This window comes from Olea europaea, chromosome 14 (genome assembly GCF_002742605.1).
Source record: "Olea europaea var. sylvestris chromosome 14, O_europaea_v1, whole genome shotgun sequence".
Lineage (NCBI taxonomy): Eukaryota > Viridiplantae > Streptophyta > Magnoliopsida > Lamiales > Oleaceae > Olea > Olea europaea.
In genome coordinates, this window is record NC_036250.1 from 11,546,529 (window position 1) to 11,565,326 (window position 18,798).

The 18,798-nt window shown below is 34.3% G+C and overlaps 1 pseudogene; it reads right to left on the bottom strand.

Moving 5' to 3' along the window:
* Window positions 1-540: 540 nt before the first annotated feature.
* On the bottom strand, window positions 541-14,444 carry LOC111409521 (annotated as a pseudogene).
* Window positions 14,445-18,798: the final 4,354 nt, after the last annotated feature.

Sequence of the window (18,798 nt, forward strand, 5' to 3'; positions counted from 1 at the left end):
TGTTCGTCCAAAATTTGAGGTCTATCAAATGATGTACGAGGTGGAGAATTGTGAGAAGAAGAGAAGAAGAAAAGTTGGGAAGAAAGGGTGGTGAAGGGGGTTGTTCTGCCGGGCGCCTAGGCGCCCCGAGTGCAAAAGACGGGCAGAAACCCGGCGCCTAGGCGCCCCGATAGAGTATATATATCCATTCTTTTTCCCTCTTTCATTGTAACATACACAACCCAAGACCTAGAGAGAAAAGAGAGAAAACTTTGGAGAGAATTTTTACAAGATAGAAGGTTGTTCATCTTGGGTATAAATTCAAAGGTATTTTCTTTCTTGGGGATTAACTTGAGGTTTGTTCAAGTAATCCTAACACATTGATTATCATATATTCCATTGGATTCATTTCTTCCTCATTTTCTTGTTCTTCATGTATTTTGGAAATTTTCACTTTGCCAACTTAGTTTGTTTCTTGGGCATTCATTGGGAGGTGTTTTCCCAACAGATGGAATAAAACCCGACAGTGAAACATCTCATTCAGACGTCAAAATTTAAGGAATGCAAAATTTTATACTAGAGCTCACCGTCGCGGAACACAGAAAGTCGATGTATTGTTGGCATTTTAATTACAAATGCAAAGAGATCATCAATAATCGTGTTCAGAAACTTGTAGGTCATCTGCCTCCAAGGTAAATGGGCGACAGACTTCAGCTTATAGTTGATGAACAACTGGGGGCACATCATAATAAAACCTACAGCAAAGAAAATGAAATGTAGCTAAATTTCCTGACGCTACCTATTATCGATTAGAATATAATGCATCTGATTCTCAAATTGCATGGACTCTGACAAAATACATGATAAACAAATTCTTTGATCCCCAATCGAGAATCTTTTTTAGCAAGTCATGTTTACCGCCAAGGATGAACTCCAAACTCGATCCAAATGAGAGTTGATAAAAAGTTCATATCCATGTTTACAAAGATTAACATTGCATCTTACTCGTAATAAACAGAAAGGGAGGGCAGTGAGATAAATAGCGAATGTGATGCTTACCAAACATATAAACGCAGCTTGTAAGGGATGAGAGAATAAAAGAATACCAACTCTTGTGGCGTTCATACTTCAAAGAGTACAGAGAGAAACAGGCAACAAGAAAGAAGAGTATATACGAAAGATACTTCATAGCAAGATCATCGTATTCCTTTGTCTTGTTTTTAGCATATGACTCCCGGTCCCGGAACCTCAACATCGGTATGCTACCAGACCTGTCGATCTGGAAGAGGTGAACCCATAAACACAAACATAAACGAAATTTGATTATTAATATATACCATATAATAGTTTCAGTAGATGCCGTAAGAAAAAAGAACTAGGTCTCAATGCAAAATTGTTCAATTTTTCGGAAGTTTCAGACTAGAAAGTCAAGATGAAACTTCAATTCACAATTGAAAGTTTTACCTCAATGTGCATGGCTTTTCCTATTTTCCAGAACTCAATACAACCAATGCCAGATCTTTCAAGTATCATCCACGAAGTCTCATTGTCAAGCAGGTAGAGGAAGACAATGAGCTGACAAATAAAGTTCACAATAACTGACTTGGTAGAGAGCTCTTCCATGGACTTATTTTTATTCCAAAACTGGATATCTGAACAGAGAAAATTATATTAACACAATGTGTAAAAAGATGTTCATGGTAAACATGAAAAAGTGTTCAAGTCACTACCATTCTTGAAAGCCAAGAAGTCGAACACAGAATGTAGGAGTGAAACCACCATGGTAATGGCCAGAAGGTAAGGATTTCCTTCTAGGAAAACGCTCTGTACAACGAGCAAAACATTTAAAAAACAACCACATATTTCAATCAAAGATCATTTACGTTCTGACATTTTCCCTTTTTTTTTTTTTTTATTTTTTTTTTAGCTTTTGTAAAGTCTGTCAAATGTAGTTTTACGGTTACGTTCCACAAGCTTGAAATAAATATGAAAATTTTCGATGTCAAACGAGCTGCTACAGCGGAAAAAAAATAATGAATATTCACTCAAACATTCCTCCAGCTAAGCTTCTAAGCATGTAAAAGTCCTTTCGAGAGCGAGGGGAAAAATGAAAAAAATTGCATGTCAAGATGAGCATAATGGGTACAATAAGAGATGATATTGTTGGAATTTTTATCGGAAATTGGTTGTGATCAATTTTAAATGATCATTTAAGTGAAATTCGTTATTTGGTGAATGAGAAATTAAGCCATATGTAAACCACTTAAATACTGAAAATTATTGGAAAAATCGTATAGAATATTGTGAAATATTCTAGAAATACATGGAGGAAAAATATGGCTTTTCGTATAAAAGATCATGACTCTTGGTATGGGTATGATTAATGTCCAATAATTATGAATTCCAACAGAAGCGTCTTTTGGTATAATTGTGTCTTTTGACATACTTTCCAACTACTATATATATAGACCTCATTTGTTTGAATTTTATTCATTCAAGAAAAGTCATAGATACCATATCATTTCATTCCAATTTACACTTTGATTTTGCGTAAAACATTTGCATCAAAGTCATGGTCATGGTAGAGAGGGAATTCCGTTCGAGTTCGCTGGTCGAAATCATTTGGAATGCTCCTATAGCTCGACATGGTTGTTGTATCTTGAAAGATGATTGTCGGAAAACCGTTAGCACCGATGCGAGGCAAATTCATCTTAAGGACAAAGTGTTCAACACTTACCTCGACCAAAAATTCATCACTTGCATCTTTATCTTCATCTTCATTTTCTGATTTCCTTTTATTATAATTTGATTTCAGAAAATGATTAATCTAATTTATATATTTATATTGCAAGGTTCAATCGTTCAAGAATCAAAAGAGAAGATTCAACATTCATATTCTTCGGAATCGGTATATTCTCATTTTTCCTTATTAAATCCAATTTCAGTAAATTGGAATACGTTTCGATTTCATGCAAATAAACGATATACTTATTGTAAATATAATATGCACAATTATCGGTGTAATTTTTCAACAATCTTAAGATGAAGTTTGTGTTGTTGTGCATAAAATATTCTGTTAGTTCCATAAACACAAACATAAACGAAATTTGATTATTAATATATACCATATAATAGTTTCAGTAGATGCCGTAAGAAAAAAGAACTAGGTCTCAATGCAAAATTGTTCAATTTTTCGGAAGTTTCAGACTAGAAAGTCAAGATGAAACTTCAATTCACAATTGAAAGTTTTACCTCAATGTGCATGGCTTTTCCTATTTTCCAGAACTCAATACAACCAATGCCAGATCTTTCAAGTATCATCCACGAAGTCTCATTGTCAAGCAGGTAGAGGAAGACAATGAGCTGACAAATAAAGTTCACAATAACTGACTTGGTAGAGAGCTCTTCCATGGACTTATTTTTATTCCAAAACTGGATATCTGAACAGAGAAAATTATATTAACACAATGTGTAAAAAGATGTTCATGGTAAACATGAAAAAGTGTTCAAGTCACTACCATTCTTGAAAGCCAAGAAGTCGAACACAGAATGTAGGAGTGAAACCACCATGGTAATGGCCAGAAGGTAAGGATTTCCTTCTAGGAAAACGCTCTGTACAACGAGCAAAACATTTAGAAAACAACCACATATTTCAATCAAAGATCATTTACGTTCTGACATTTTCCCTTTTTTTTTTTTTTTATTTTTTTTTTAGCTTTTGTAAAGTCTGTCAAATGTAGTTTTACGGTTACGTTCCACAAGCTTGAAATAAATATGAAAATTTTCGATGTCAAACGAGCTGCTACAGCGGAAAAAAAATAATGAATATTCACTCAAACATTCCTCCAGCTAAGCTTCTAAGCATGTAAAAGTCCTTTCGAGAGCGAGGGGAAAAATGAAAAAAATTGCATGTCAAGATGAGCATAATGGGTACAATAAGAGATGATATTGTTGGAATTTTTATCGGAAATTGGTTGTGATCAATTTTAAATGATCATTTAAGTGAAATTCGTTATTTGGTGAATGAGAAATTAAGCCATATGTAAACCACTTAAATACTGAAAATTATTGGAAAAATCGTATAGAATATTGTGAAATATTCTAGAAATACATGGAGGAAAAATATGGCTTTTCGTATAAAAGATCATGACTCTTGGTATGGGTATGATTAATGTCCAATAATTATGAATTCCAACAGAAGCGTCTTTTGGTATAATTGTGTCTTTTGACATACTTTCCAACTACTATATATATAGACCTCATTTGTTTGAATTTTATTCATTCAAGAAAAGTCATAGATACCATATCATTTCATTCCAATTTACACTTTGATTTTGCGTAAAACATTTGCATCAAAGTCATGGTCATGGTAGAGAGGGAATTCCGTTCGAGTTCGCTGGTCGAAATCATTTGGAATGCTCCTATAACTCGACATGGTTGTTGTATCTTGAAAGATGATTGTCGAAAAACCGTTAGCACCGATGCGAGGCAAATTCATCTTAAGGACAAAGTGTTCAACACTTACCTCGGTCAAAAATTCATCACTTGCATCTTTATCTTCATCTTCATTTTCTGATTTCCTTTTATTATAATTTGATTTCAGAAAATGATTAATCTAATTTATATATTTATATTGCAAGGTTCAATCGTTCAAGAATCAAAAGAGAAGATTCAACATTCATATTCTTCGGAATCGGTATATTCTCATTTTTCCTTATTAAATCCAATTTCAGTAAATTGGAATACGTTTCGATTTCATGCAAATAAACGATATACTTATTGTGAATATAATATGCACAATTATCGGTGTAATTTTTCAACAATCTTAAGATGAAGTTTGTGTTGTTGTGCATAAAATATTCTGTTAGAAATTGAGATATATATATTCGTATCACGTATTGGAATTTATGCATGTTCGACTAGCACTGTGCACGGTATCATTTTAAACTGTTGTAATCTGGACCGGGTGGTCGGTTATATCTCTGAACAATGTGTTGGGACCTTTAACTCAATGAGTGTTTTGTAAATGAGGAATTTTGATTGGGCATTGTGCAAAACTAAATATTCTGTCCATAAGTCTCTGAGTGCACATCATTTTGTTTTACGTTCGGGAATTTGATAAGTTACGTATTCAAATAAATAAAATTTATTTGGGATGAAAACAATTTATTATAATGCATCTTACGAGTTGTCTCCTCCAATTCTAATTTCGCATGTGAACCGATGCCTGTTGAGTTCCGAAAAAATCATTAAGTTGTGAACTTAATCATGTTGTAAATTTGATAAGTTACGTATTCAAATAAATAAAATTTATTTGGGATGAAAACAATTTATTATAATGCATCTTACGAGTTGTCTCCTCCAATTCTAATTTTGCATGTGAACCGATGCCTGTTGTGTTCCGAAAAAATCATTAAGTTGTGAACTTAATCATGTTGTAACTACCGACTATTGTATTATGTCGTCCATTTATTCATAATATAAGCTTCTAAGCATGTAAAAGTCCTTTCGAGAGCGAGGGGAAAAATGAAAAAAATTGCATGTCAAGATGAGCATAATGGGTACAATAAGAGATGATATTGTTGGAATTTTTATCGGAAATTGGTTGTGATCAATTTTAAATGATCATTTAAGTGAAATTCGTTATTTGGTGAATGAGAAATTAAGCCATATGTAAACCACTTAAATACTGAAAATTATTGGAAAAATCGTATAGAATATTGTGAAATATTCTAGAAATACATGGAGGAAAAATATGGCTTTTCGTATAAAAGATCATGACTCTTGGTATGGGTATGATTAATGTCCAATAATTATGAATTCCAACAGATGCGTCTTTTGGTATAATTGTGTCTTTTGACATACTTTCCAACTACTATATATATAGACCTCATTTGTTTGAATTTTATTCATTCAAGAAAAGTCATAGATACCATATCATTTCATTCCAATTTACACTTTGATTTTGCGTAAAACATTTGCATCAAAGTCATGGTCATGGTAGAGAGGGAATTCCGTTCGAGTTCGCTGGTCGAAATCATTTGGAATGCTCCTATAACTCGACATGGTTGTTGTATCTTGAAAGATGATTGTCGAAAAACCGTTAGCACCGATGCGAGGCAAATTCATCTTAAGGACAAAGTGTTCAACACTTACCTCGGTCAAAAATTCATCACTTGCATCTTTATCTTCATCTTCATTTTCTGATTTCCTTTTATTATAATTTGATTTCAGAAAATGATTAATCTAATTTGTATATTTATATTGCAAGGTTCAATCGTTCAAGAATCAAAAGAGAAGATTCAACATTCATATTCTTTGGAATCGGTATATTCTCATTTTTCCTTATTAAATCCAATTTCAGTAAATTGGAATACGTTTCGATTTCATGCAAATAAACGATATACTTATTGTGAATATAATATGCACAATTATCGGTGTAATTTTTCAACAATCTTAAGATGAAGTTTGTGTTGTTGTGCATAAAATATTCTGTTAGAAATTGAGATATATATATTCGTATCACGTATTGGAATTTATGCATGTTCGACTAGCACTGTGCACGATATCATTTTAAACTGTTGTAATCTGGACCGGGTGGTCGGTTATATCTCTGAACAATGTGTTGGGACCTTTAACTCAATGAGTGTTTTGTAAATGAGGAATTTTGATTGGGCATTGTGCAAAACTAAATATTCTGTCCATAAGTCTCTGAGTGCACATCATTTTGTTTTACGTTCGGGAATTTGATAAGTTACGTATTCAAATAAATAAAATTTATTTGGGATGAAAACAATTTATTATAATGCATCTTACGAGTTGTCTCCTCCAATTCTAATTTCGCATGTGAACCGATGCCTGTTGAGTTCCGAAAAAATCATTAAGTTGTGAACTTAATCATGTTGTAACTACCGACTATTGTATTATGTCGTCCATTTATTCATAATATGATGGAAAGTAAACTATTGCATTGGAAGTCTATGCAAAGATGTAAATAAATTATAAAATGCATGGCTGTCGTCTGTTCCTAATTACACTCCATGTGCCAATCGTATATTTGTATGAGTCTTTGCATGGTTGGAATAATTGCATGCAAAATAATTTAGATTTGAAATTTGGTTTAGAAAATGTTGGATATATGTTGTTCAAAAGGCAATAAACCTGTGCGTGGAATGAAGAAGAGAACTAAAAATCCATAACAAATGTTTCTGCTTTAAATCCATTTCTAATGAATTTGCTATTGGAAATTACCAAAGCCATATTTATTGATATTGATCATGTCAATTCATAATAAAGAATTCAGTTTTCTTTTTCGGTTAATTGGTGGAAGTTTCAAAAGTGAAACGAGAACATTTAAGTTGGCCATAATGACTGTTCAAATCCGACTTCAGTTTCCTTCATCTTTCCATGTGTAGTTTATCCTTATGCATGTGATGATTATTGCTCAATATATATAATTTGCAAAGGAAGTCCACTGATGAGAAATTCAAATAATTAGTGATTTATGAGCAAGAGAATTAAAATCTGTCTTACATGTGGGTATGTATCGCGAGGCCACTTTTGTATTAGGATGTTGCCTAATTTTTCTAGTGCGACTGTGAAACATTCAAATCTAGATTTGTGATGTGGATAATAGTCTCTTGATGTTCCGTGAGTATAGAAAATTATGTTTGTTCATTTCATAGCTGTCAAATACGGTAGGCTTCCATATACAGTAGGCTGCTAAATACAGTAAGTATGTAAGCTGCCAAATACGGTAAGTTGTCATACACGGTAGGCTGCCAAATACAGTAAGTTGGTAAGCTTTCATATGCGGTAAGTTGCATATACAGTATGCGTCAATCCGATAAGTGACATATACGGTATGAAGTTGTAAATTCGATATATATCCATGGATTTTGGTTTGAAAATTATACAAACATTGTTTAATGATGATAGTCTCAATTAATTCTATGAAATTAAATGAGATGACTTATGCAAAATTATAGTTGCATAAGAGTGCGACAAAATGTGGTTTTGTCCTAATTATTTTAAAGTGAAAATTGCTTGTCCAATTATTGGGATATGAAAATATCTCATAGAGCACAAATGGTGTTTATAATTGGCAGTGATGTTGGATATCCTTGAAAATAATGATTGTAAATTAACATTCATTTGTAAAGGATAAAACTATCTTATGGAGAAAAAAATTGTAAAGAATATTATAAAATATTCTAAAATTAATTCCAAGAGGTATGTCCTTTTGTAATGTTGTGACTTTGAGAACACAACTTGTCAACTTATGGTTGATTAATTCATTCAAATATGAATATGGTGAATAAGGTGAGATGTACCTTACTATTTGACGTGAATAATATTATTTGTGAAATATCACAAATGAGAAAGTTACATATATTTGAAGATGCCTAATCTTCTTCATTGTTGAATTTGACTTCAATCGTGGGACCAAATATATTGGTCTATGCTTTAAAAGCATTGTTGGTCTATGTGATGACCTTGATTACTTTGGATGGTCAAATTAATATGGTTGATTGAAGTACAATTTCGAATGGAAAATGATTTTCATTTATGTGAATCAACGACCACTATTTTGAAAGTACTCGGACTTTCAAGAAGCACTCGATCCGAAGGTTATCTAAGTGATAAATGATTGAACTGTTAAAGAGTTGATAAATTCTAAGTTTAAAAATAACCCAAAAAAATGTGGGGGTTATCATAAATACTTGAGAACTTATGTAAAAAGTTCAAGACATGTGGGTGCAATACTACTACTTGCACATATATTCCTAAATTAGGAATTGTAGGGGGCAATTTATTGTGAAGATATGCTTTTCTGTACCTCTCAAGAAAATGGAAGAGACTCCATATAAGTTATGAAAATGTCGTCATCTTTCCTACCAACACTTAAAAGTGTGGGGGTGTTTGGCAAATGTTGAGATTCATAAGCCTAAACCAACAAAGATTGGTCCCAATACGACTGATTGCATATTTATTGGATAAGCCAATAATAGTAGGATCAGATGTACACATGGGTACCATAATTGAGTCAATGAATGCGATATTCTTTGAGAATATGTTTCCTTGCAACGACAAGGAAAATGTAAGAACATATGAAACTTCAACTGGGTCTTCAAATGAGGAAGAACAAAGGCGTAGTAAGAGAGCTAGAACGTCCACTTCATTTGGTCCGAATTTTCTCACATATATGGTAGAAAATTACCCAAAGACTTTTGAAGAAACAGTGTCTATCCTAGAAGTACCGCATTAGAAGGAAGCTATCAATAGTGAGATAAATTCCATAATACAAATTTATACATGGGAATTGGTAGATGTACCTCCCAAAAATAAGCCTTAGGGTATAAATGGATTAAAACCTGATGGATCCATTGACAAATATAAGACTAGATTAATTGCTACAGGATATGGGCAAGAAGAAAGATTTGACTTCTTTACCTACTCACCCGTGATCAGAATCACTTCGATAAAGTTACTAAAAGCAACTGCGGTAATACATAACCTTGAGATTCACCAAATGGATGTGAAAACGGGATTCCTAAACGGTGAGTTAGAAGAAGAGATATACATAGAGCAACCTAAAGGTGTCTCTAAGCGAAAGCCACAAAGTTTGTAAACATGTTGAGTCCTTATATGGATTGAAACACGCTCCTGGCACCAAAAGTTTGACAAAACGATGTTGTCAAATGAGTTCAAAATAAATGAATGTAACAAGTGTGTATGCATGGAAAATACACCAGATGCCTATGTATTTGTATGTAGTCAATATGTTGATGATGAGCAATAGTCACGAAGTGGTGCTAAACACCATAAAAATACTTACGAAGCATTACGACATGAAAGACTTGGGTGTGGCAAATGTAATAATAAAGATAAAAATCTCTAGAACATCGGAAGGAATTGTACTTTCCTAATCTCATTTGTTGAGAAAATATTTAAAAAGTTTGAAGTATTGACACAAGTCTACACTTGGTCAAAATAAGGGTGAAAACGTGTCACAACTGAGATGTTCACGAGTAATTAGCAATCTAATGTATATTACGAAATGCACTCGACCGAATAATGCTTTTGCTGTGAACAAACTTGAAGATTCACAAGTAATACAGGCCATGATTATTGGGTGGCATTGGCAGGGGTCCTTAGGTATTTGAAATATACCATGACCTGTGGATTACATTTCACGAGATATCCTGCGGTATTGAAAGGATATTGTGATGCGATGATACACACTAAGTCTAAAGTGGATGAAATGGGATGAAAGTCGATCATGACGGTTGTTTGGATATACAAGAACAATTGGAATATTTGAGAATATTCATAAAGTTCGAATGCATTACAATGCTTTAATGATGATATTGAATACCCATGTATGAAATCTACTAGTAAATATGATTGACTAGTAAAGTGGATGAAATGGGATGAAAGTCGATCATGACGGTTGTTTGGATATACAAGAACAATTGGAATATTTGAGAATATTCATAAAGTTCGAATGCATTACAATGCTTTAATGATGATATTGAATACCCATGTATGAAATCTACTAGTAAATATGATTGACTAGTATAACGGTTTGTTAGAAATCCTCCAACATTGTTGTTTGGAATTGATAAAGCTTTAAATAAAGCTAATGAGAAGCATGTAGTTTCATGAAAGGATTTCTTAGTTGGTGACAATGTGTATCTATCAAATGAATCGATCGTTGGCTAGCTAAATTTGAAAAGATACTAAGTCACTTATAATGGTAAGTCTAGACATGTATGTCGTAGACATGATACTATAAGCAGTTGATCTCATTGGTATAAACTTGTGGATCCATTTATATATATTTACCAAGAGATCAAGTATACTACACATCGAAGGGAATGAGATTAAGCCTACTGAGTAAGATCTTTATAACGGTAACCCTACCATGTTGATTGGAGATCCCAAGATCTTGGTTTAAAGGGACAACTAAGTTATGAGGATTCTCTGAAGCACTTAAGAAACTAATTTCCTAACTCATTCCTATGATACCAAAGTGCTTTATGCAGAGTGATTGGAGGTTAAGATAAACTTTTAATTATTCCTATATCTTGATTAAGTCAAGTGGAGTATGGCAGAATACTCTTATTAGGAGATCACCTATGTAAGGGTCAAGTGGGGTTGCTTCAATGAGAATTATTCAAGACTTGAATTTTTTAAACACTTACAGAACCAAGATGGGTTTAGGGCCAAAATGAACCAAGTCATGAGAACCATGAACGGTTTATAGGAGACATTGTGTGAGTACTATTGTCTTGGTTTATGCTAACAGCTGATGGTTCAAGAACATAGCATTCACCAGTTAGCTAGTAAATCCGATGATATTTCACTAGGGAAGGTTCAAAGCCAGAAGCTACCTTGCCTGATGTAGTGTTTTCCCGCTCGCTCTCTACTAGTGTCTGCATAGACATTTGCATTAATTTTCATTCATGTGGGGGATTGTTGGAATTTTTATCGAAAATTGGTTGTGACCAATTTTAAATGATTATTTAAGTGGAATTCGTTATTTGGTGAATGAGAAATTAAACCACATATAAACAGCTTAAATATTGGAAATTATTGGAAAAATCGTATAGAATATTGTGGAATATTCTAGAAATATATGGAGAAAAAAACGTGGCTTTTCGTATGAAAGATCATGAATCTTGGTATGGGTATGATTAATATCCAATAATTATGAATTCCAAGAGATGTATCTCTTGGTATAGTCGTGTCTTTTGACATACCTTTCCAACTACTATATATATAGACCCAATTTCAGTAAATTGGAATACTTTTCGATTTCATGCAAATAAAAGATATGTTTATAGTGAATATAATATGCACAATTATCGGTGTAATTTTCCAACAGATATTACTACCTTGAGTTCATCAGCTTCACCTTCAAGCATGCTGCCATAGTTCCGGTGAATTTGGAATGATTGATCAATCTGCAGGAATAGTTGCCACTTGGTCATGCTTATGGGACTGTTTCATTTAACGGTATCAACTTATCTCTAAGCAACCAAAACTCATTGAAGACGACCATTGGATAGTAATTTCCTGTGGTGGGATCAATATTCAAGGCTTAGAATTCAAATCAAGGAATGGAACAACATAAAGCTTTTGTCACCTACTGTGAGATAATAGAATTGGATGAACTACCACTGTGTACATTAAAAAACTAAAAATATGAAAACTCTTGACAGACAATTTTTGCATGGAAAAGTCTATATGGCACCTCTTGCTACTCAGTTAAAGAGACACCAACAAAAAACAAAAATCTTAACATAAGCAAAACCTAACTCTTGCACATTTATTTTCGAATTGAACTGGTTGCACGTTAATTTTGTACTACTAGTTTGACACATACACCTGTCCACTAATTTGAATTTTGAACGTGCAAAATAGATGTACATGTAATATGTTTGTTTATTTTCCTTCAATCTCAATAGTGTACTTTTACGATAGTATCTAGGCCTGGACGAGATTTGGTTTGGTCGATTTCGATTCCAACCCAAAAACCAAGATTAAATTAGTTAGTTTGGGTAAATTTCAACTCAAATCAACCCACTCTAACTCCTAAACCGGTTAATCAGTTTGAAATTTTAGTCCAAATTGAATTTTTTTTTTTAAAGTTGTCCAAATTTTGGACCCACTTAGATTTCATGAACTAAAATAACCAAATAATTTTACATTGAAAGAACTACTGACTAACAAATAAAATCAGATTAATAGAGATGGATCAACAGAATACTTAATTTTTTTTTATTTTTTTTTATGTATTATGTAGTCTTATTGTCAGAATAGGGAAAAAATTCAATGTATAATATAATGAGTTTGTGAAAGAAATTTTCAGTGCTATTACTTATCGGCAACATCATATATTTGAAGGAATCAAAATATAGTTATGAGATTAAGATTTGTCTTTTGATTTTTATTTTTTAAAATTAAAGAAAAAAAAGGTAAATATGCAAATGGGTTGGGTTAGTTCAATTAACCAACGATTTGAGACTTCAAATCGTGACTGAACTGATTCACTGTGATTTTGTTTAAAAGAAAATCAAAACAAACCAATTAATTGTGTCAAATAGACTCGAGTCAGTTCAATTTGATTGGTTTAGTCGATTTTTTAATTTTTTTGTCCAAGCTTATTAGTGTCAACCAAATAATTTAGTTGGACGAATGAAAATTGATATCATGATGGTTAACAGTGATTGTGATCATTTATTTCCCTAAATTACACTTATTCCGTGCTAGTAGTTATTGACCATGTGTGATGATCGTCTTTAATTGTTTGTCACATTGTCAATTTTCATCAATAGAATTGCACAAGTTACCTTAATTGAGATCAAATTAAAGTTACTTAATTAAAATCAAATTAAAATGCAGTTGCACAATTAAAATCAAATTGAAATGTAGTTACCTAATTGAACAAAATTAAAACACATTTATCTAATTAATGATAGATTGAAAGTATAGTTACTACAAAATTAAAACACATTTCTCAAGACTTTTTGATGCGGACATCTCGGCCCATCTATTTTACATCATGTTATTTAATTGTCTTTTTCACTTTATTGGACTTGTCTAGCGGGTCTAGTCCAAGCCCATGAATGTTAGGTTTTATTCTACTATTTATATGGTTTTCAGTTGTAATTACAAGGGGACGATGATGAAATGAAATGTTATTGTGTTTAGCTTGCAGTCGTTTCCTCCCTTGCTTCCCCTTCCCTTCTCCTGGTTTTCTTCTCCGGTTCTCCCCCTTTCTCTCCGGTTCTCCCCCCTTTCTCTCCAGTCTTCTCTCCCCTTTCTTGCTGCCTTCTTCTTCTTCTTCTTCTTGGAATTCTTCTTCTGGTCTCTTCTTTCATCCTGCATCAAATTGGTATCAGAGCTAAAACCTGGCTTCTTTCATCAAAGTGGTTTCTTTCACCCTGCAACTGCAAAAATCCAAAACCGCCTCCTGCCCATAACTGTCGACTATCAACCCGCCACCACGTATATAAACCCCCACTAAGCAATAACCCAAAAATACAGAAAACCCTAACTATACAGAAAATCCAAACCCACTCTTGTCATCTTCAACATCCGAACACTACTGCCTCCATTCGCCGCCTCAAACCCGACCTAATCATCCAAGTTTCATCTCCTCTACAAAGCATCAGCAACCCACCCAAACCATAAACTGGCCCAAACTCGTACATTCATCACTGCCGGTATCCAGCCGCCCGACAACCAGAAAAAAAACACCACCAACTAGAAACCCGATTCAACCGCCGGACATTTCGCTCCCGCCTGCAGTCGTCCCTCGCTTCAGCCATAGTCAACGCCGGCCAATCCATAACAACCGCCGACTTCTCCTGTAGCAGTAGTGACGGACGCTTGTGCTGCAGTCGCCCTTCTAACAGTGGGCAGTCATTTTTCAATTTGGGAGAATTTGGGTACATGATTTTCAACCTGGGCCTTTTCAATTGGACCATGATTAGTACTCTGGATTTTGATATTGTGGACCTGGAATTTTATTTTCATTTTGCTGTAATTTGGGTCTAATATTGTAATACAAGTTTAGTTTGTTTTAAAAAAAAGGTCTTTTCTATTATTTACAGGTGCGCCTTTTATTCTGGTTGATCACTTGATCTAACTTGGCTACTTTGACGAACGAAATGAAAGTTCCTATTTTTATTTATTATTAGTTTATTTTGTTGTTTTGTTTAAAATCGCATCAATTAAATTTTTGTGATGCTGCTGATCTAGTTTTTACCTAAACTCACGTAATTGGATCCATTAACTTCGTTAAATCTCACTTTTACCTTGCTTATTTTACGTGATTAGGGTTTGACCAGTATTTGACCCTTGTTTTGCTATTTTACATATACCAGCAGTATTAGCTTGTTATATTTGAATTTTAATCCCAAAAAAAGGGCTCAAATTTTCATTTTACATTGCTTGCACTTTTTGTTCATTGATTTCTCTATTGCATGTCATTAAGCTGCTATTACAGTGCCTGTAGTTACATATTGGTTGTCTTGTCACTTCTAACTCCAGTACCTTAAACATGAACCCCTCACAATTCGATTCACTCACCCGACAAATAGCGGCTATTCAAACCCCAATGACCGCTACTCTTGAAGAGAGTAAGACCCTATCTGCTAGTTTGAAAAATTTCAAACAAATCCCTCATTCGATTGATGTCCATAAATCTAAAGTGTCCCATAATAGACATTATCATCATCAACATGATGATCAAAAATGCTTTAGACACGATCGCAGGGGTAGGGGTCCGATTCGTGAGCAAGAGCGAGATAATTTTGAAATTCTTACTCAATGGAATGTTCTTAAACAAGGAAATCAACTAGCGACTGAGTATATCGCACAATTTGAGAAATTTCGATCCAAATGTCATTTAATTGAGGATGAGAACACGACTTTGAGTAGGTTTAGCCAAGGTCTAAGAAATGATCTTGGGCGTGAGCTTTTCCTTCGAGGTGTCACTACTCTTGATCACGCTTACTCTTTAGCTCGAGATTATAAGTTGATTATTAGTACTCCATATGAAAAGCGTGGTCATCGTCGTTTACCCATCTCATTAGCTTCGCCTCATCATAAGTCTATCATAAAGCCTTCTCCGTCTAATGTTCCTTCCATTTGGAAAAATAATTGTAAAAATCGTGATAGTCCAAGACCTTCTTCTCTATGTAGAAAGCGTATTGACAATCATCCTTTGGTTTCATTGGCTCCACTTCCTCCCGTTAAGTCCCCTCTAGAACTTTCCCTGTCTAATGTTCCTCCCATCTTGGAAAATAAGGGTAAAATTTTTGAATCTCCAAAGACTTCTTCTCACCTGCTATGCATCAGCTGTAAGGACTTTGGTCACATCTCTTCCAAATGTCCTAATCGAGCCTTAGTCATAGAAGAACCATACCCTTACCCAAGTTAAAGAACTTGATGATGTCACTAGTCACTCTTGGAGAATCCAGTCGCCTATGGTTAGCACTAAATCGAAATTCTCCACTACTGACCAACCTCAAACTGATGGTCAAAACAAAATTGCTAACCAAAATGGCAATTTATTACAGTCTCTAGTCCAGAAAAATCTTAGGAATTGGGACTTGATCCCACCAACCGTTCAAGTTGCATATAACAATCCTGTAAACTGGTCTCTAGGTCTAAATCCCTTTGAAGTCATCCATGGTTGTGAATCTAGGAAACCTTTAGACCTTATTCCCATGCACCCACATACTTGTGCTTTTATGTCAGTTGAGGTAGTTGTACCACATTTTCATAGCTTGCATATTGAGATCAATAAACAATTTGAAGCAAGTAAAGCATTATATAAACCTCAAGTTGATTGGCATAAACAACATTTGAATTTAATATTGGAGATTATGTTATATTGCAAGCCTGTAATGCTGGTCATTTTAAAATTTCAAAACATGTTAGTCCAAATGCATATGTCAATGACCTTTTATCACATTATGACCATCACCCTATTTTATTTGTTACAGACTTCGATGCTTACAAAGGCTATTTTAGCCCATCTGATGACCCGTTTCTATTTCCACATGAGAATTCCCACACTGAATCTTTTGCCATGTCTGCTTCAATCCCACCTATCACGGTACACAAAAATAAAATTGATGTTATTTTAGATGAAAAATTGTGTTGACCAATGATAGAGAGATTCATTGTTTTCTTGTTCATTGGATGGATCGACTTGATTCAGATGATACATGGATTCCCAAAGAGAGACTTCAACAATGTGAGCCTGATTCTTTGGAGCTTTATAAGAGTCAACAAAATCCTCATTCGCCTAGGTTATCTTGGTCAGCTCATATTTTTGTGGATAATCTACAACTGGCGTTGTCATCATTTGTGGAGTTTCGATATTTGATTCGTCGGAAAGATCATCCTCCATGGAATGTCTTGAAGCATTTTTGGTATCAGATCGACTGCAGCCATCGGTGATTTGACCACTCAACAGAGTCGAGTTTTTCTCCCATCTCGAGAGAGTTGATGTGGACATCTCGACCCATCTCAACCTATTTATTTTACTTCATGTTATCTAATTATGTCTTTTTTCATTTTATTGGACTTGTCTAGCAGGTCTAGTCCAAACCCATGAATATTAGGTTTTATTCTACTATTTATATTGTTTTCAGTTGTAATTAAAGGGGGGACGATGATGAAATGAAATGTTATTGTGTTTGGCTTGCAGCCGTTTCCTCCCTTGCTTCCCCTTCCCTTCCCCTGGTTTCTTCTCCGGTTCTCCCCCCTTTCTCTCCTGTCTTCTCTCCCCTTTCTTGCTGCCTTCTTCTTCTTCTTTTTGGAATTCGTCTTCTGGTCCCTTCTTTCATCGTGCATCACTTTCTTTGAAACTCAATAGAGCTGGTCACTTGCTTACCCCCGAACACAACGGGACATCTCATTGCCACATTAGAGAAACTGGGCTCACACTATTAAAGTAATTGTCTTTGCAAACAAAGCAAGATAACTCCGGAAGTTACTTCTCTGGTAAAAAAGACATCCCATTTTCTTTTGAAGCAGTCTTTATTTACTGATGTCTCACTACAACAAAAAAGGTCTTTTGCAACGTTTGAAAAACGTTGCCGAAGACTTTTTGTAACGTTTAGTCAAATGTTGCAAACCTCAGTATTGTTGTAGAGTGGGAGCCTACGGCAACGTTTTTTGGGCGTTGCCGTAGCTACCTACGGGCCGTTGCCGTAGCTACCTACGGCAACATTTTTTGGCCGTTGCCGTAGCTAGATACGGCAACGTTTTTTGCCGTAGCTAAAAAACGTTGCCGTATCTAGCTACGGCAACGCCCAAAAAAGGTTATCGTAGGCTCCTCATTTTCCCTAAATTTTCTCCGTTTTTGCTATTTTCACCTGTATTGCTGCTAAATCAAAAATACGAATTTCCCAACAATTGAAAAAAGTAGTACACAAACTCAATTTGTGTTTTTCAATACACGAAACCCATATGAATACAAAATGGAAATAAGATTAAAATTTCATTACATATTTTTTAACCATACAAAATGAAAATACATGAAACTATAACCTATACAACCTATACATCAATCCAAAATCCGTTTTCCTACAAAATCACAAGCCACGCCTAGTTGCAAACATCATATCAAATCATTTCCAACCCTACAACCGCATTAAAAGCTTAAAAGATACTAATCAACTAAGAAGGAGTTCTAAAAAACGAGTGAAATCTTAAGATATAATGTCAAATAAGCCTAATACTGCTCTTCGGCCAAGCAACGGTACTTCCTATGGCTTCACTAAGAGTCCGATGTTCATTTGTCGGTCTGTACAATGCCAAACTATTCATGTACACTTCCTCAACCCAAACCTTCCAGCAGTCTCGTCCAACTGGTAAGTGATGAACCTTTGCAAATGGATATGTTGTTGCAATCTTCCTTTCCGCAACAGCTTCTTCTTCCTCCTCAAAATACCAATGTAATAATTGACACCTTGCATTTTCCAAATATGCGGTGCCTCCGTGAACATCACTTCCTTGGTGTGACTACAATTCAAAGTAAAATAAAATTTCCAAAAAAATTCAATTAGATTTCTATATAATTTGGATTTATAACATATACATATATAATAATGTACGATACAAAATCCTGAGGAGTGAAAGCACGTGAACTCTTATCCTCCATATTCTATAAGATGATACAAAAATTATGAAAAGTAAACCTACATGTAGTTGACTATATTGCTGTACTGTTACAGTAGTATATATAAAGGTAAAAAATTATAACCTGTTGAGATAGCTTGAGAAGTGCCT